Source organism: Hordeum vulgare, chromosome 7H, assembly GCF_904849725.1.
Source record: "Hordeum vulgare subsp. vulgare chromosome 7H, MorexV3_pseudomolecules_assembly, whole genome shotgun sequence".
Taxonomy (NCBI): Eukaryota; Viridiplantae; Streptophyta; class Magnoliopsida; order Poales; family Poaceae; genus Hordeum; species Hordeum vulgare.
The window spans coordinates 582,905,953-582,927,387 of NC_058524.1; the positions used below are offsets into that span (position 1 = coordinate 582,905,953).

Below are 21,435 nucleotides of genomic sequence, written 5' to 3' on the forward strand. Positions count from 1 at the left end.
CTCGTAAGCGTACGAGTAATGTCGGTCCAAGCCGCTTCAATCCAACAATACCGCGGAATCAAGAAAAGACTAAGGAGGGCAGCAAAACGCACATCACCGCCCACAAAAACTTTTGTGTTCTACTCGAGAAGACATCTACGCATGAACCTAGCTCATGATGCCACTGTTGGAGAACGTCGCATGGGAAACAAAAAATTTCCTACGCGCACGAAGACCTATCATGGTGATGTCCATCTACGAGAGGGGATGAGTGATCTACGTACCCTTGTAGATCGTACAACAGAAGCGTTAGTGACCGCGGTTGATGTAGTGGAACGTCCTCACGTCCCTCGATCCGCCCCGCGAACAATCCCGCGATCAGTCCCACGATCTAGTACCGAACGCACGGCACCTCCGCGTTCAGCACACGTACAGCTCGACGATGATCTCGGCCTTCTTGATCCAGCAAGAGAGACGGAGAGGTAGAAGAGTTCTCCGGCAGTGTGATGGCGTTCCGGAGGTTGGTGATGACCTTGTCTCAGCAGGGCTCCGCCCGAGCTCCGCAGAAACATGATCTAGAGGAAAAACCGTGGAGGTATGTGGTCGGGCTGCCGTGGAAAAGTCGTCCCAAATCAGCCCCTATACCTCCGTATATATAGGTGGGAGGGAGGGGACCTTTCCTTGGGGCTCAAGGAGCCCCAAGGGGGTCGGCCAAGTCCAAGGGGGGAAGGCTCCCCCCCCCAAAACCGAGTTGGACTTGGTTTGGTGGGTGGGAGTCCTTCCCTTCCTTCCCACCTCCCTTTTTTTTTCTTTCTCTTTGATTTTCCTTTGTATGGCGCATAGGAACCTTTTGGGCTATCCCACCAGCCCACTAAGGGCTGGTGCACCACCCTCATGGCCTATGGGCTTCCCCGAGGTGGGTTGCCCCCCCGGTGAACTCCCGGAACCTATTCGTCATTCCCAGTACATTCCCGGTAACTCCGAAAACCTTCCGGTAATCAAATGAGGTCATCCTATATATCAATCTTCGTTTCCGGACCATTCCGGAAACCCTCGTGACGTCCGTGATCTCATCCGGGACTCCGAAAACATTCGGTAACCAACCATATAACTCAAATACGCATAAAACAACGTCGAACCTTAAGTGTGCAGACCCTGCGGGTTCGAGAACTATGTAGACATGACCCGAGAGATTCCTCGGTCAATATCCAATAGCGGGACCTGGATGACCATATTGGATCCTACATATTCTACGAAGATCTTATCGTTTGAATCTCAGTGCCAAGGATTCATATAATCCCGTATGTCATTCCCTTTGTCCTTCGGTATGTTACTTGCCCGAGATTCAATCGTCAGTATCCGCATACCTATTTCAATCTCGTTTACCGGCAAGTCTCTTTACTCGTTCCGTAATACAAGATCCCGCAACTTACATTAAGTTACATTGCTTGCAAGGCTTGTGTGTGATGTTGTATTACCGAGTGGGCCCCGAGATACCTCTCCGTCACACGGAGTGACAAATCCCAGTCTCGATCCATACTAACTCAACGAACACCTTCGGAGATACCTGTAGAGCATCTTTATAGTCACCCAGTTACGTTGCGACGTTTGATACACAGAAAGCATTCCTCCGGTATCCGTGAGTTATATGATCTCATGGTCATAGGAACAAATACTTGACACGCAGAAAACAGTAGCAACAAAATGACACGATCAACATGCTACGTCTATTAGTTTGGGTCTAGTCCATCACATGATTCTCCTAATGATGTGATCCCGTTATCAAGTGACAACACTTGCCTATGGCCAGGAAACCTTGACCATCTTTGATCAACGAGCTAGTCAACTAGAGGCTTACTAGGGACAGTGTTTTGTCTATGTATCCACACAAGTATTGTGTTTCCAATCAATACAGTTATAGCATGGATAATAAACGATTATCATGAACTAAGAAATATAATAATAACTAATTTATTATTGCCTCTAGGGCATATTTCCAACAGTAGTAGCTCCTGGGTATTTGATACCGGTGTTGTTGCTCACATTTGCAACTCAAAGCAGGAACTGCGGAATAAGCGGAGACTGGCCAAGGACGAGGTGACGATGGGCGTCGGGAATGGTTCAAAGGTCGATGTGATCGCCGACGGCACCCTACCTCTACATCTACCATCGGGATTAGTTTTAAACCTTAATAATTGTTATTTGGTACCAGCTTTAAGCATGAACATTGTATCAGGGTCTTGCTTAATGCGAGACGGCTACTCATTTAAGTCAGAGAATAATGGTTGTTCTATTATATGAGTGATATGTTTTATGGTCATGCTCCGCTGGTGAATGGTTTATTCTTGATGAATCTCGATCGTGATGTTACACATATTCATAGTGTGAGTACCAAAAGATGTAAAGTTGATAATGATAGTCCCACATACTTGTGGCACTGCCGCCTTGGTCATATCGGCGTTAAGCGCATGAAGAAGCTCCATACTGATGGACTATTAGAGTCTCTTGACTTTGAATCATTTGACACATGCGAACCATGCCTCATGGGCAAGATGACTAAGACTCCATTCTCAGGAATAATGGAGAGAGCAACCGACTTATTGGAAATAATACATATTGATGTGTGTGGTCCAATGAACGTTGAAGCTCGTGGTGGTTATCGTTATGTTCTCACTCTCACCGATGATTTGAGTAGGTATGGGTATATCTACTTGATGAAGCACAAATCTGAGACGTTTGAAAAGTTCAAGGAATTTCAGAGTGAGGTTGAGAATCAACGTGACAGAAAAATTAAATGTCTACGATCTGATCGTGGAGGAGAATATTTGAGTCACGAGTTTGGCACACACCTAAGGAAGTGTGGAATCGTTTCACAACTGACGCCGCCTGGCACACCGCAACGCAACGGAGTGTCTGAACGTCGTAATCGCACTTTATTAGATATGGTACGATCTATGATGTCTATTACCGACTTACCGCTATCATTTTGGGGATACACATTAGAAACTGTAGCATTCACTTTAAATAGGGCACCGTCTAAATCCGTTGAGACGACACCGTATGAACTATGGTTTGGCAAGAAACCTAAGTTGTCGTTTCTTAAAGTTTGGGGCTGCGATGCTTATGTGAAGAAACTTCAACCAGAAAAGCTCGAACCCAAAGCGGAGAAATGCGTATTCATAGGATACCCTAAGGAAACTATTGGGTATACCTTCTATCTTAGATCCGAAGGTAAAACTTTTTTTGCCAAGAAAGGATCCTTTCTAGAGAAAGAGTTTCTCGCGAAAGAAGTAAGTGGGAGGAAGGTAGAACTTGATGAGGTAATTACACCCCCTCTCGAACATGATAGTAGCGCAGCGCGGGAAGTTGTTCCTGTGGCGCCTACACCGACTGAAGAGGAAGTTAATGATGATGATCATGAAGCTTCGGATCAAGTAACTACTGAACCGCGAAGGTCCACAAGGGCACGCTCCGCACGAGAGTGGTACGACAACTCTGTGATGGAAATCATGTTGTTCGACAACGGTGAACCTTTGAACTATGAAGAAGCGATGGCGGGCCCGGATTCCAACAAATGGCTTGAGGCTATGAAATCCGAGATAGGATCCATGTATGAGAACAAAGTATGGACTTTGGTGGACTTGCCCGATGACCGGCGAGCCATAGAAAATAAATGGATCTTCAAGAAGAAGACTGATGCAAATGGTAATGTAATCGTTTACAAAGCTCGACTTGTCGCAAAGGGTTTTCGACAAATTCAAGGAGTTGACTACGAAGAGACTTTCTCTCCCGTAGCAAAGCTGAAATCAGTCCGAATCATGCTAGAAATTGCCGCCTTTTCTGATTATGAAATTTGGCAAATGGACGTCAAAACAACGTTCCTTAACGGGAACCTTAAGGAAGAGTTGTATATGATGCAAACAGAAGGTTTTGTCGACCCTAAGGGTGCTAACAAAGTGTGCAAGCTCCAGCGCTCCATCTATGGGCTGGTGCAAGCATCTCGGAGTTGGAACATTCGCTTTAATGAGGTGATTAAAGCGTTTGGGTTCATACAGGTTTACGGAGAAGCCTGTCTGTACAAGAAAGTGAGCGGGAGCTCTGTAGCTTTCCTCATACTGTATGTGGATGACATATTATTGATGGGGAATAATATAGAGATGTTGGAGAGCATAAAGGCCTATTTGAACAAGAGTTTTTCAATGAAGGACCTTGGAGAAGCTGCATACATATTAGGCATCAAGATCTATAGAGATAGATCAAGACGCCTCATAGGTCTTTCGCAAAGTACATACCTTGACAAGATATTGAAGAAGTTCAATATGGAAAACTCAAAGAAAGGGTTCTTGCCAGTTTTGCAAGGTATGAGATTGAGTAAGACTCAGTCGCCGACCACGGCAGCAGATAGAGAGAAGATGAGTTCTGTCCCCTACGCTTCAGCCGTGGGCTCTCTAATGTATGCCATGTTGTGTACCAGACCTGATATAAACCTTGCCATAAGTTTGGTAGGGAGGTACCAAAGTGATCGAGGTATGGAACACTGGACAGCGGTCAAGAATATCCTTAAGTACCTGAAAAGGACTAAGGAAATGTTTCTCGTTTATGGAGGTGACGAAGAGCTCGTCGTAAAGGGTTACGTCGACGCTAGCTTCGACACAGATCCGGATGACTCTAAGTCACAGACCGGATACGTATATGTGTTGAATGGTGGGGCAGTGAGCTGGTGCAGCAGCAAGCAAGAAGTCGTGGCAGCATCTACATGTGAAGCGGAGTACATAGCTGCTTCAGAAGCGGCTCATGAAGGAATTTGGATGAAGGAGCTCATCACCGACCTTGGAGTGGTTCCAAGCGCGTTGGGTCCAATGACACTCTTCTGTGATAACACTGGGGCCATTGCCATAGCCAAGGAGCCCAGGTTTCACCGGAAGACGAAGCACATCAAACGCCGCTACAACTCCATCCAGGACTGATGGGGTCATAGTCCTAGGGTAGGGTCATAGGCCTGCCCTACATGTCCTACCCAAGGACTACCCCACATAAAGGATAGGACCTTAAGTCAACCCCGACTGAATTAAGGAGTCCCCATCATCCAGTCGGTAACATGCCCAGAATCATCCAGTCGGAGGCTAGCATTCGGATGGCACCAGGCCAACCGACTGGATACACTCGGTACGTCGTAACCTCTCTGGAGGGAAACTGCCGTACGTTTCCGGGTGCGTTTATTAGCATTTAGAGCATACGTTACCTGTAACGTATGCATTCAATCGTCACTACTCCACCCCTGAGTCAGAACCGTTGTGGAGGGCAGCACACTCTATATAAGCCGCCCTCCCCCACTGGTCAAGGGGTTAGCAAACATTGTACTCCATATTACACTCGGTGACAAGCTCCGAGAGCACTGAGACGTAGGGCTATTACCTCCACCGTAGAGGGGCCTGAACTCATACAACCTCGCCGTAGCTAGGACTCTGCCCATCTCATTCGTACCCTACACATCTACTGTCAGGCTTATACCCTCGACAAGGACCATGTCCAGAGTGGAGTGATAGATATTTGTAAAGTACACACGGATCTGAATATTCCAGACCCGTTGACTAAACCTCTTCCACGAGCAAAACATGATCAACACCATAATGCTATGGGTGTTCGATACATCACAATGTAACTAGATTATTGACTCTAGTGCAAGTGGGAGACTGTTGGAAATATGCCCTAGAGGCAATAATAAAATGGTTATTATCATATTTCCTTGTTCATGATAATCGTCTATTGTTCATGCTATAATTGTATTAACAGGAAACAGTAATACATGTGTGAATAAATAGATCACAAGATGTCCCTAGCAAGCCTCTAGTTGGCTAGCTTGTTAGTCAATAGATGATCATAGTTTCCTGATCATGGGCATTAGATGTCATTGATAACGGGATCACATCATTGGGAGAATGATGTGATGGACAAGACCCAATCCCAAGCATAGCACTAGATCGTATTGTTCGTATGCTAAAGCTTTTCTAAATGTCAAGTATCGTTTCCTTCGACCGTGAGATTGTGCAACTCCCGGATAGCGTAGGAGTGCTTTGGGTGTATCAAACGTCACAACGTAACTGGGAGACTATAAAGGTGCACTACGGGTACCTCTGAAAGTGTCTGTTGGGTTGGTACGAATCGAGATCGGGAATTGTCACTCCGTGTGACGGAGAGGTATCTCTGGGCCCACTCGGTAGAACATCATCATGAGCTCAATGTGACTAAGGAGTTATTCACACGATGACGTGCTACGGAACGAGTAAAGAGACTTACCGGTAACGAGATTGAACAAGGTATTGGTATACCGACGATCTGTAAGTGCATCTAGTGCCCCTTAGTGATTTTGGTGGTTTGAAGACTTATAGGTTAAGTATCTAATGTGTTTATAAGTGTACACAGGATCTATAAGTCATTGAGGAGTTTGAGATATTTGAAGAATATCGACCCCTAAAAATGTATATCTTCAGTTGATGAAATTGGTCTGAAGCTGAAGTAATGAATCGCGAGGAATCTGCGATGAAATTAATATTCCTCATGAAGACACTGATACTGAGAAGACCGGTGGTTCCTGAAGAAAATCATTCTGAAGAAATTGAAGTGTGAAGATTTACGTTTTCTGTTTTACTTTCTTCGCATTTGATGAATAGGAACACCGTACTGTTAAAGGGGGTCAAAGTAACACTATGGAATGGATTTCCTCATGATGCTCAACCCAGCCAAATCTTACCAAAAGCCTCAAGTGAGGAATATGTGTGACATGAGGACTCTCACAGTTGAGGGTCCCGACCGTTTCGATAACCACGCCAAGTCACTGGTCTTATCCACTCCAACGGTCATATTATTTAAGGGCATTAGTGTCAAATCATGTCGGGATGCTCCCAGGCTATAAATAGCCACCCCCCACAACCACTAGCTGGTTGGCTGCTCCGTTAGAAACTAACACTTGTCATAAGAGCAACCCAAATTCCTCAGAGCCTTCGAGAGTAATTTATCAGTGAGGAAATACATAACCCACCGAAACCACAAACCAAACCTAGTGATTGAGCATCACTGAAGAAGTTGTTCCTGTGTGGGACTGAGGCCTTTTACCTTTGAGGACTGTGCATCCTCCAGACGGTTAGGCGTCATGGTCTAGAGCAATCCAGCAGTCAATTGTGGATCGCCGGGTGACCGAGTTTGTGAGGGTTTGGAAGTCTGCCCTGAAGACTTACCACGAGTGTTGGGCGAGGACTGTGTGTCCTTAGCTCAAGGAGAATATGGTAGGGACTGGGTGTCCTTTGGTTTCAATACCAAGCCGCTCCAAACCAGATGTACAACTGTCACAGCAGTTGGAACTGGGTCATCAACGACCGTCGTCTCTGAGAATCGGGTTCTAATTCCTCAACTCTTTACTTTCTCTGTATTATGTGTTGATGACTTTCACTGTGACTGTTTGAAGAATTTGCTGAAGACTCTCTCTGAATTTCCTCAACCCAAATTCTTCACAATAGTTAATCATCATCTGTATTCTGCGTGCCTGCTTACTGTGCGATCTGTTCTCACATTCTTCACTTTGAAATATTGCTGGTGTGAACGTTTGCACGTCTGATCCTTTACTGTTTCCGCTGTAAGTTAGTCATCAGTGAGGAATTTCCTCAAAAGGAATTTCCTAAGTGATGAAATTCTAAAAATCTCCTATTCACCCCCCTCTAGTCGATATAACGCACTTTCACGATCGAATCTCGGGCAAGTTCTCTACCGACAGACAAAGGGAATCATATACGGGATTGATTGAATCCTTGACATCGTGGTTCATCCGATGAGATCATCGTGGAGGAAGTGGGAGCCACCATGGGTATCCAGACCCTGCTGATGGTTCTCGCAATCTCTTCAATCGCTTCAAGAGACATGACAATGAATGCTGCCAAGGCACCTTTGATCGCCTCACTGATATATCAATTGAACTGCAAGCACTGGGAGCTCGAGACATCACTGATCACGAAGTTGTGAAGAAACTGCTGAGATCCTTGGATCCTTCATTTGACACTCTAGTTCTGATGATTGAAGAAAGACCAGACTACAAGATGCTAGATCCAACTGATATTCTTGAAAGGCTAAATACTCATGAATTCCAGCAAGAAGAAAAGAGAGATCTGTATGGACCAAGCTATTCCAGACCACGTGCTCTGAAGGCTAGAGCAATTTCCTCATCTGAAGAAGAAACAGATGACAGCAGTTGTGACCCTGAAGAATTTGGACAGGAGCTCGCAATGCTTGTGAGGAAATTGCAGAGATTTACACGCCGAGGTCAGTTCGGTAAATATTCAAGAAGAGACATGAGGAAATCAGAATCTGCATCTGAGGACTACAAGAAACGGACCTGTCACAAGTGCTAGAAATCAGGTCATTACATTGCTGATTGTCCCTGCTGGGGAAAGGAATCAAAGAAGAAGAAATACAAGGATGACAGTTCTGATGACTCGAAGAAGAAGAAGAAATCTTCAAAATCCTCATCTTCAAAGTCCTCTTCACACAAGAAGACTAGCTTCAGAAAGGCTCGGGCACTTATTGGGAAGGAAATGGATTCCGAGGCAGAATCAGAGGAATGTGATGAAGAAGAAGGCTCTGGAGAAGACTCAGAATCCGGACAGGCTAGTCTTGCACTAGCAACCACTTTCGTCAGCAAGTCAATCTTCAATCTTGAAGAAAATGATTGCACCATCCATACCGATGACTATCTGATGACATCGCTCCAACCTATTGCTTCATGGCAAAAGGTTCAAAGGTATCAAATGATGCCTCCTCCTCCTCTGATTCAAGTGACTGTGAACATAATGATTATAAGAAACCCAGTTACAGTAAACTTGCTATCATTGCCACTAAACAACAAACTGCTATGGAAAAGCTTCAAAAACTGCTAGACAAAAGTGATGATCTGTTGAATGATGAAATGAATCTTAATCAAATCCTCGCTGATGACATGAAAAATCTTTAGTCTAGATTTGATATTCTTTAGGATCGTTATGATACTCTCCTCACTGATCATGAGAAGCTTTCCTACGAATTTCTTCAAAGGAAGCTTGATCTTGAGAAACTGAGGATGTCTCATGATGATCTTCGCATGGAAAATGATTCATTACTAGCTCAACAGATCAGCGCTAGTCAAGTTGAATTTATTCCTCCATGTCTTAAATGCATTGAACGAGAAACTGCTAATTCCTCACCAGAATCATCAAATGCTACAAATTCTTCAACTGCACCTGTTGTGTCTATTTCCTCACTTGAGGAAAACACAAATGTTACTGATGAAAATGCAGGATTGAAGGAATTGTACGTGACAGGCATGTACAAAAGCCTCAAAGGACACCAAACCCTTTGTGATGTGCTCAAAAAGCAGATCTTGAACAGGAACCCGAGGAAAGAAGGAATTGCCTTTGAGAGGAAATTAAATGCTGATGGAACTTACTGGAAACCTGAGCAGTATCCCAAAACCTCATGGGTTGCTGCTACTGGGCCTCCGTTTGATCCATCTAATCTAACTGGCTTCTCATGTGAATTATCGTATTCCTCGGATGAGTCATTTGACTCCAACTATAAACTGTTCAAAAATCAATCTGGTGAAGTATTTGCTAGATATGTTGGAACTAACTGCAGGAATGGCCGTCCTCTGAGGAAAATCTGGGTTCCCAAAAGTTGTCTTGAAAATCTTCAGGTGAATGTCCTCATAACACCACCTTTGAAGAATCTGAACCCCAGATCAAATTCCTCAGGAGGACCAAAGTCTTCAAGAGGATTAAAATCCTCAATTGGTCAAAACTATGCTCGTACCCATGCTTATGCGTCTAACATGCAGGGAAACTACAAGGAATATGAATATGAGCGCTACTCCTCAAATCATTATGTTCATAAATCCTCAAACCAGTTCTCTGCATACTCATATGAGTACTTTAACCCCCCTACTGCTAAAAGAAGTGCATTAGCTTCAATGCCACCTTTCTCATATGGTGCTCGCAGGATGATGAATGCTTTGCCACCCCTTCAGATGTGGGTGTTGAAGAAATCAAACTAATCACTTCTGCAGGACAGGTCTCCAGATGAAAATCATCATCTGAAGAATTTGCTGGAGACCTGAGAAACGCTTGATAGGACGCAAGCTAATGATCGATAGAATAGAAATATTTCACACGTCCTTACATTTCTGTTATGATGAAATCACTGAACTGATGAAATTAGTATCATATTCTTCAAATCTGAAGCATATGAGATGGTAAGCTGTACTAATTCATCTGCAGGATGACAAACCCAAAAATACTGAGTGGGTTCTCGATAGTGGCTGCACACATCACATGACTGGTGATAAAAGCCTACTGATGAATATGCCACTGACTCCATCACCTCTGAAGCAAATCACTTATGCTGACAAAGGTAAAAGCAAGGTATTGGGACTTGGCAAAGTAGCTATTTTCAAGGATAGGCATATGGACAAAGTGATGCTTGTTGAATCCCTTGGTTTTAACCTCATGTCAGTCTCGATGCTTTCTGATCTTGATATGATTGTTATCTTTGGTAGATATAGATGTGTAGTCATCATGGAATCTGACAGATCCAAAGTCTTCGAAGGCGTAAGAAGAGGGGATTTGTACATTGTCGATTTCTCTACAGGTCCTCAACCAGCCACTTGCTTACTAGCAAAAACCTCAGAAGGATGGCTGTGGAACCGAAGACTAGGTCATGCAGGCATGAGGAATTTGCACACGCTTGCAAAGAAGAAGCATGTCATCGGCATCGAATCAGTCAAATTCCTCAAGGATCATCTCTGCGGTGCTTGTGAATCTGGGAAATGACCAGAGCCAAGCATCCCTCTAAAACCATCATGACTACTACACGTCCATTCGAATTGCTTCATATGGATTTATTTGGACCTACTCGCTATGCCACACTAACCAATGCAGCATCTTTATATGGCTTCGTCATAGTTGATGATTATTCCAGATACACTTGGGTGCATATCATAGTGTATAAAACTGAAGTGCAGGAAATCTTCAAACGATTTTCTTCAAGGGCCTCGACGAACTTTGGCATCAAGATCAAACACATCAGGAGTGATAATGGAACCGAGTTCAAAAACACTGTCTTGATGATTATCTTGATGAACTTGGTATTACTCACGAATTGTCTGCTCCTTATACTCCTCAGCAGAATGGTGTCGTCGAAAGGAAGAACATGACTCTGGTTGAAATGGCAAGAACTATGCTTGAAGAATATCAGACTCCTCGTCGCTTCTGGCCTGAAGCAATTAACACTGCATGTCATATTATCAACAGGGTATATCTTCAGAAATTCCTCAAGAAAACCTCATATGAACTCCTCACTGACAAGAAACCCAATGTAAGTTATTTCAAAGTCTTCGGTGCAAAATGCTGGATTAGAGATCCTCACCATAGCTCAAAATTTGCACCTAAGGCACATGAAGGTTTTATGCTCGGTTATGGAAAGGACTCGCACACCTACAGAGTCTTCAACAACTATCACAACAAAGTTGTTGAGACTGTAGATGTGCGGTTCGATGAAACTAATGGCTCGCAAAGAGAGCAATTGCCTTCTGATCCAGATAAACTGTCTCCTGAGGAAGCGATAAAGCTTAAGCCTACTGAAGACATTGTCCCCACTGAGGAAATTGGAGAAGAAATAATCCCCATAGCTGACAAAAACCAAGAAGATGCTCCTGAGGGAATTGCAACAGCACCACTTCCTCAGCCCAGACAAAATCCTCAACCAGCTCATCCGAGGATTGCAAATGAAGTAGAACTTGACAAAATCCTCAACGACATCAATGCGCCAGGTCCTCTCACTCGCTCAAAAGCTTCACACTTAGTTAACTTTTGTGGGCATTTTTCCTTTGTATCCATCACAGAACCCTCAAAAGTAGCTGAGGCTTTTCTGGAATCGGAGTGGATCCAAGCCATGCAAGACGAACTTCTTCAATTCAAGCTGAATGACATATGGGAGCTCGTCAAACGACCAGATCCTCGCAAGCACAACATCATCAGCACCAAGTGGATCTTCCGAAACAAGCAAGATGAGGACGGTCAAGTGGTGAGGAACAAGGCACGACTTGTAGCCCAAGGCTACACCCAGGTTGAAGGAATAGATTTCGATGAAACTTTTGCACCATTTGCTAGACTTGAAGCTATTCGAATTCTACTTGCTTATGCTAATCATCATAACATCACCTTATATCAAATGGATGTGAAAAGTGCATTCCTCAATGGTAATCTTGAGGAAGAAGTATATGTTGCTCAGCCCCCAGGTTTTGAGGATCCAAAGAATCCAGACAAAGTCTTCAGACTCAAAAAGGCTCTGTATGGCCTCAAGCAAGCCCCTCGGGCTTGGTCTGATACATTGAAGGAATTCCTCATGAAGAAAGGCTTCAAACCTGGTTCACTCGATCCAACTCTTTTGACAAAATCTTATGATAATGAGCTGTTTGTATGTCAAATATATGTTGATGATATCATATTTGGCTGTACTGACAAAAGATACAGTGATGAATTTGCCTACATGATGAGTGAAGAATATCAGATGTCCATGATGGGGGAGCTAAAATTCTTCTTAGGTCTTCAAATTCGTCAACAAAGCAATGGAATCTTCATATCACAGGAGAAATACCTCAAGGATGTTCTGAGGAAATTCGACATGCACGAATGCAAAGGTGCCAAGACTCCAATGCCTACCAACGGTCACCTTAGCACTGATGAAAATGGTAAAGATTTCGATCAGCAGGTATACCGTTCTATAATTGGCTCTTTATTGTATCTATGTGCATCTAGGCCAGATATAATGCTTAGTGTTTGCATGTGTGCACGTTTTCAAGCAAAACCAAAGGAATCACACCATAAGGCTGTGAAACATATTCTTCGATACTTAGCTCACACACCAACACTAGGATTATGGTATCCCAAGGGCTCCAATCTTCATCTGGTAGGGTATTCTGATTCAGACTATGCTGGTGACCTTGTGGATCGCAAGTCAACTTCTGGCACATGCCATTTCCTCGGAAGATCACTAGTTTGCTGGTCCTCAAAGAAGCAGAACCGCGTATCACTCTCCACTGCCGAAGCTGAGTACATTGCTGTTGGTTCTTGCTGTGCTCAATTGCTATGGATGAAGCAAACCCTCAAGGACTACGGCATCAACATGAAGAATGTGCCTCTTTACTGTGACAATGAGAGTGCTATCAAGATTGCCTACAACCCAGTGCAGCACTCGAAGACCAAGCACATCCAGATTCGTCATCATTTTCTTCGGGACCATGTCCTCAAGGGCAATATCCTCATCGACCATGTGAACACTGATGATCAACTGGCTGATATCTTCACTAAGCCCTTGGATGAGAAAAGATTTTGCAAGTTGCGGTGTGAGCTAAATATCTTAGAATCTTCAAATGTTTTGTAAAAACATGCACACATCCTAACACTTATGCAAAGTTGATGACTTAGATGTGCAACACATGATGAAACGATTTTCTTCAACAGATGAAGAAAGTCACTCTGAATGTGAAGAAATTAACGAAGAAATTGATTCTCAGGGCCCTACGACAATTGTACGCGGCGTCTGTAATCAACATTCTTATATGGTGGGTAACGCCACCGCCCAATGTGAAATTCCTCAAGTTGATTTTCTTCAAATGATCAATTTCCTCACAATGCATTTTTCTTCGAAACAGCTGTTCTTCATTGTGATGATCTATTACAAAATCTTCAAAAACACTTGATGACTTTCATTTGCCTAGGTAGACTGTGATTTCTAGTCCTCAACAGCATTCACTTATTGCTAATTCTTCAAGTTGATGTTTCTGCTAAGTGAATGTGATCGGACCCCACTTTCCCTCTATGCTATACTTATCCAGTCTATTCAATTCTTCATATGCGTTCTACTTGAAACTTTGTTCAAAATCCTCACTGCATCCTTGTCAGCTGATGATTTTGTAACGAAAATCCTCAAATCTTCAAAAATTGTTTTCTTTAAAAGAACAGTAACTGAACCCCCACTTCCCACGATCGGATAACCACGATCTCCACTGTCTCCACCGCATCGTACGGGAGCTACACGTGTCCTACGGAGACGTAGAGGCAGGGACTATTTGGTCCGAAACTTTCACGCCAAACAGTAACTTTCGGGCTATAAATATGTCCTTATCCCCCTCGGCATCTTCTTCTTCGCCTCATCGCTCTCCTGCCATCACACTCTCCATCGAACCCTAGCGCCACCGCTGGTTGTCTTGTCGCCGGCAAGGAAGAGCTTCACTGCCTCAACCTTTTCGCCGCCAGGATCACGCTGGAGTCGGAACATCTACATCCGCCTCCGCCGTAGACGTCCTCTACTGCCAAGTTAGGGTGCATTGGACACTCGACCGAAGAGCTTCTCCAACACCACTTTCTGTGTTCTTCGCTCGCACTTTCTAGGGTAAATATACCCCATTTTTACAGCAGAATAGATCTAAAATTTTACCTCTCCCATGTGAAATCTGTTTTTTCCTCAAGATACGATGCACACATGATTCCTCAAACACTACCTATTACCGCAATCACTGATGAACTAGCTAAGCATCTAAGATTTTCACGAGATTCCTCAATTGTGCGAATTTTAGGATCTGTACAACTCTGGAACCCAAGAACAGTATGCTTAGACAAATTCCTCAACCACTGGTTATATTCCTCAAACTATCAAACTTTTTCATTTTCTTCAAATCTGAGAACGCATATGACCTCTCCAAATTCCTCGCAACTATACTCTGTTCACAGGTACACACATGTCAGCTGATGAATCTCTCAGTTCTCATCACATTAACTCATTTGCAGCGTTTCTGGAAGAAACTCTTTAAGGCTCATCAGAATCCTCAAGAGTTCAAAATCATCAGCAAATTCGTCGACTGAAGAAAATGGAGGAAGAGAGGAAACAGAAGGGAGGAAAGAAACTGGAACAGAACACAGCTGCAGATATTCCTGAGGACATATACATGGACTATTGCATGCCTGATGAAGAACCTGAGACAATGGCCAAGAGAAAGATTAGGCTGCAGAAAATTGAGCGCAGATGGGCAAAGGAGTGGAAGGAGTACAGGTTTGTGACTCCAAAATATGCGAAGAAATTCTCTTTGAAGCCTCCTGGCAGAAGGGCCCCACTTGAGGATCATCAAGTAGCACATCCCTCAAGTCTCATGACAATTTATGACTACCCAGATGAGAAAGAAAAGCATCTGGCCAAGCTCAAGAGGCAAGCAGAAGCAGCAGTGAAGAAATTTAATGAATCCTCAGCTGCTGCCTCCGGTGCTGCTCATTCCTCAGCAGCAGAAACCTCAGGCTCAGATATTCCTCAACCACAGTCAGTGCCAACAAAGCCAAAGGCTCCAAAGCCTCAAGAGAAGTCTACACAGGCTTCAGCTCCAAAACCCTCGGTTCCAAAACCGTCAACACCAAAACCATCAGCGCCAAAACCCTCAGCACCCATCTCATCTACGCCAAAATCCTCAGCTCCACCTCCAAAGCCAGTACAGAAGAATGTCGTGAAGCCTACGACAGCCAGCTCCAGCTCCTCACTCCCAGCTGCAACAAGCTCGAAGACAAAATCTTCAACACCTCTTGTGAAGACTTTGACAACTGCTCAACCTGCACCTCTGCCCAGCCCCAGCAAAATCATCGCAGTCCCGTCTGGATCAGAGGGAAGTGATGACTATGACAATGAAACCCTGCAAGCCATCATAAGAAACAAGCAAGAAAGGATAGCACAAGTATCAGGTAGTGCTATTCCTCTGGCCATGGACCCCAAGGTCCTTCTCGACTTCATCAATGTATGGTATGAAGACCCAAACACACCCATTGATGATTTGAAACTTCCTCCAGGCTCCAGTCACATGGTGGCCACCTTCATAAATGAAGCCAAGTGGAATGAACAGAAGGCCAGGCAGGCAAAAGTTGCAAAGGCCAAAAAGGAGAAATTCCTCAGGCAAAATCTCCTGAAGCTGACGCCTGAAGCATTGGTGTCAACCCAGGCAGAGCTGCAAGTCTTGACTGACAAGTGTGACAAACTGTCAGACCGCAAGAGCATCAAGCGCAATTTCATCAAGCTAGGCACTAGTGCTGTTGATGACTACAACAAACGTCACCCACCACCAGCACCAACTCCTCAGCCCCTGCTTGAGCAGCCAGAAGATGCATCTCCTGATGAGGAGAAAATTCCTCAAGCTGAGGAACAACACCAAGAGCGCCGTGCTGATGAGCCGGCCATTGAAGAAATCATCACCGAGACCGCTACTGATGAAACTACAACCCCTGATGCAACTGCTCCTGATCCAGCTGCTTCATCAAAGCAGGCTGATGACTCTGTTTCAGCTGGTTCCTCACTACCAGCTGAAGAATCTGTAGAAAGAACACCTTCACCAAAAGCTTCAAAGGTGAAGAAGATAATCCCGTCTGCATCAGACGCAAAGAAGACAAGAGCTGCTGAGAAGGAAGCAAAGAAGAGAAAAGCTTCCTCAGCAGAAGAAAAGATTGAGGCAAAGCGCCTCAAGGAAACTGAAGAATCTGCCCCTCTGGACCCGGTGCCTCTAAATGTTGCACCTTCATATGAAATGGTCATCATTGGTGACCAAACTACAAGGGCAGATGAGGAAATGAAGGATGTTGCCTCTGAGGAACATACTGATGAGGAGATCCAGATTGATGACAGTCCTAAACCTCATGTTCCTCAGACAAAGACTGCTCAAGCTTCAGCTGCAGCAGCTGATGAATCTGCTTCTGCCACAAAGCCCGCTGAAGAAAGACAAGCTGAAGAAAATGTCCATTCTGAGCAGGCTCCTCACTCTGAACAGGCTGACCAAACTCCTCAAGCTGAGAAGGAAGAAGAAATTTCTCAACCTGAAGCTCAGCCAGAGCAAGAAATACCAGCTGATGAAATTCCTCAACCTGAGGAAACTGCTGAAGAAAATGTTCCCGCCCCTGACAATGACTTCATTGTGCTCAACCCAGAGACTGCCATGGTTGTTTCCCCTCCCATTCCTCAGCACAATATCAAGCCAGTTCAGCGCCAGCCATTCTCAAAGCGGCCAAAGTTTTAGAAAGAAGATTTCTTTGAGGAATGCATGTATTTCATCGGAGAGAGCCCTTATGACAAGCCTCAAATGAGGCATCTGAAGTTTTGGACAAGGACTCAGATGAACTACTATGCTTCAGTGCTCTGTGGACGCAACAAGATATTCCAGCACAGGCATATTCCTCATGAGGAGCTTGAAGCAATACCCTGCCTGGAACCAGTCCTCAGTGTACTCCATGATGCAGGTTTGCTCCCTATGTGCTCAGATATATCAGACTAGAATAGTGAACTTATTCTTCAGTTCTATGCAACTCTGCACATCTCTGGCAACGTTGATGACATCAACACTTGGGTGTTCGACTGGATGACCCAAAACACTCACTACAAGGCTCCAGCGTCTGAACTCCTCAGAGAACTACCCGTACCAATTCCTTCAGAAGGGGCAGTGAAGCTTTATGGTGAGCGTGAGCTTCCAAATGGAATGATGGAAGTCCTCATGAAGCCTTTGGCTGCAGGACAACCCTCAAGAACCACATTCCTCGTCCATGAGCTCAAGTACACACCTCGGTCTGTCTACCACATTCTCTGCAGTGTGCTAGCACCAATCAAAGGCCATGACGATGAAGAAGATGTTGTCGGCCTCATGAAGAATATCCTCTTCAACATCATTCACGGTATTCCTATGAATATCCATGATTTCTTCTTGAGGACTTTGGCTGACAATGCAATGTGCCCCTATGATCACAAGATTTATGCACCATGGATCATGAGATTCCTCAGGACAAGGACATGCATCAACTTCCACGCTGATTTCCAAAACCATGTTGGTTATATGCCTCCTATCCGGGTCAACAAGAAGACTTTCGAGTCTATTGAGGGAAAAGGAAAGTCTGTGATTGACTAAGGCAGCCGGCCCCTTGATGGCCAGTTTAAAGAACCACGCTTATTCTTCATGGGACGATACTGAGACTCGTCCACCCAGCCCTGTTCCTCCTCGCGTGCTAAACACCAGAGAGCTTCTCCTCAGTCTTCATCAGAAGGTGGATCGCAATCACAAGTGGATCAAACGCCAGTTTGGTGCCATTGTGAAAACCCTCACTGAAACCCAGAACTCTGTGAAGATTAATCATCACTATCTGCATGAGGCTTTTGATCGCACCTGGGCTACACTTGCACATCTGAAGACCCAGACTGAGCTTGAAGAAATGAACTTTGAGCAGGACTTTGACTGGTCATGGCCCCCCAAGAAGAAGTTCAGGCCCATTCCAGTGCCAGATCTTGAAGACAACTCCTTCTCCTCATTCCGCACCGCTGAGTCTGATGAGGAACAACTCGACACTGCAACAGGCCCACGGAAGAAGACTACACCCAAGAAGCGTCAAGGATCTTCATCAACCGCCAAGAAATGAAGTCTTCGCGGGCGTTAGTCCTCAGTTTGTCCCTTTTTGTCACTTGATGGCAAAGGGGGAGAAACCTGAGAGTTAGTCTTCAAACGGGATTTATTTTTGGGGCATATGAACTATATTTAAGTTACAAACTCTTGGCACTTCTGAAGTTTTTATGTAATGAGTTGTAACTTAAGCCCGATGGTACTCTGACGCTTTTTGAACATTTTTCTTCGCATGCTTATTACTCAAAGTTTTAATGCACGCATGCTGGAATTCGTCAGATACCATTTGCCATCATGCATCTTCATTTTCTTCATATAATATGTTGTATGTATGCATGATTTACAAGATTCAGGGGGAGATCTCCATGATATAAATCATCAATGTGCATCTGCTATAAAAGCAGAATCCTCAAGGTATGCACATCTTCAGGGGGAGTCTCTGTGAATCTTGTCTTCAAATCCCTCAATTGAGTATTTACACTCCACATTTTTATTCCCTGTTGAAGACTTAACCTAATTGTCATCAACCACCAAAAAGGGGAGATTGTAAGTGCATCTAGTGCCCCTTAGTGATTTTGGTGGTTTGAAGACTTATAGGTTAAGTATCTAATGTGTTTATAAGTGTACACAGGATCTATAAGTCATTGAGGAGTTTGAGATATTTGAAGAATATTGACCCCTAAAAATGTATATCTTCAGTTGATGAAATTGGTCTGAAGCTGAAGTAATGAATCGCGAGGAATCTGCGATGAAATTAATATTCCTCATGAAGGCACTGATATTGAGAAGACCGGTGGTTCCTGAAGAAAATCATTCTGAAGAAATTGAAGCGTGAAGATTTACGTTTTCTGTTTTACTTTCTTCGCATTTGATGAATAGGAACACCATACTGTTAAAGGGGGTCAAAGTAACACTATGGAATGGATTTCCTCATGATGCTCAACCCAGCCAAATCTTACCAAAAGCCTCAAGTGAGGAATATGAGTGACATGAGGACTCTCACAGTTGAGGGTCCCGACCATTTCGATAACCACGCCAAGTCACTGGTCTTATCCACTCCAACGGTCATATTATTTAAGGGCATTAGTGTCAAATCATGTCGGGATGCTCCCAAGCTATAAATAGCAACCCCCACAACCACTAGCTGGTTGGCTGCTCCGTTAGAAACTGACACTTGTCATAAGAGCAACCCAAATTCCTCAGAGCCTTCGAGAGTAATTCATCAGTGAGGAATTACATAACCCACCGAAACCACAAACCAAACCTAGTGATTGAGCATCACTGAAGAACTTGTTCCTGTGTGGACTGAGGCCTTTTACCTTTGAGGACTGTGCATCCTCTAGACGGTTAGGCGTCATGGTCTAGAGCAATCCAGCAGTCAATTGTGGATCGTCGGGTGACCGAGTTTGTGAGGGTTTGGAAGTCTGCCCTGAAGACTTACCACAAGTGTTGTGTGAGGGCTGTGTGTCCTTAGCTCAAGGAGAATACGGTAGGGATTGTGTGTCCTTTGATTTCAATACCAAGCCGCTCCAAACCAGATGTACAACTGTCACAGCAGTTGGAACTGGGTCATCAACGACTGTCGTCTCTGAGAATTGGATTCTAATTCCTCAACTCTTTACTTTCTCTGTATTATGTGTTGATGACTTTCACTGTGACTGTCTGAAGAATTTGCTGAAGACTTTCTCTGAATTTCCTCAACCCAAATTCTTCACAATAGTTAATCATCATCTGTATTCTGCGTGCCTGCTTACCGTGCGATCTGTTCTCACATTCTTCACTTTGAAATATTATTGGTGTGAACGTTTGCACGTCTGATCCTTTACTGTTTCCGTTGTAAGTTAGTAATCAGTGAGGAATTTCCTCAAAAGGAATTTCCTCAGTGATGAAATTCTAAAAATCTCCTATTCACCCCCCCTCTAGTCGATATAACGCACTTTCACGATCGAATCTCGGGCAAGTTCTATACCGACAGACAAAGGGAATCGTATACGGGATTGATTGAATCCTTGACATCGTGGTTCATCCGATGAGATCATCGTGGAGCTAGTGGGAGCCACCATGGGTATCCAGACCCCGCTGATGGTTATTGGCCAAAGAGATGTCTCGGTCATGTCTGCCTGTCTCCCGAACTCGTAGGGTCTACACACTTAAGGTTCGATGATGCTAGGGTTATAGGGAATTGTTATACGAGGTTACCGAAAGTTGTTCGGAGTCCCGGATGAGATCTCGGACGTCACGAGGAGCTCCGGAATGGTTCGGAGGTAAAGATTGATATATAGACGGATGGGTTTGGATACCGGAAGTGTTTCGGGCATCACCGGTAACGTACCGGGACAACCGGGACCACCGGAGGTGTCCCCGGGGGACCACTGAAGGGGGGCAACGACCCCGGGAGGTAAGGTGGGCCAAGTGGGGGTGGGAACCAGCCCCTAGGTGGGCTGGTGCGCGTCCCCACTCAGCCCAATGCGCAGGGGAGAGAAAAGGGGGGGGCAAACCCTAAGCCAGGTGGACCTAAGGCCCACCAGGTGGTGCGCCACCCCCTCCTCCCCCCTCTGGCCGCCGCAACTCCCATCTAGGGGGGCTGCCGCACCACCTAGGGTGGGAACCCTAGGGGTGGCACTGTTGGGGAACGTCGCATGGGAAACAAAAAATTTCCTACGCGCACGAAGACCTATCATTGGTGATGTCCATCTACGAGAGGGGATTTCCGATCTACGTACCCTTGTAGATCGCACAGCGGAAGTGTTAAGAAACACAGTTGATGTAGTGGAGCGTCCTCACGTCCCTCGATCCGCCCCGCGAACCGTCCCACGAACCGTCCCGCGATCCGTCCCACGATCCGATCCGATCTAGTGCCAAACGGACGGCACCTCCGCGTTCAGCACACGTACAGCTCGAGATGATCTCGGCCTTCTTGATCCAGCAAGAGAGACGGAGAGGTAGATGATTTCTCCGGCAGCGTGACGGCG

At 44.9% G+C, this 21,435-nt stretch overlaps 1 pseudogene; it reads left to right on the forward strand.

The window, feature by feature from the left end:
* LOC123411488 overlaps window positions 1-21,435 on the forward strand; it is a 64,646-nt pseudogene that overhangs the window by 21,171 nt on the left and 22,040 nt on the right.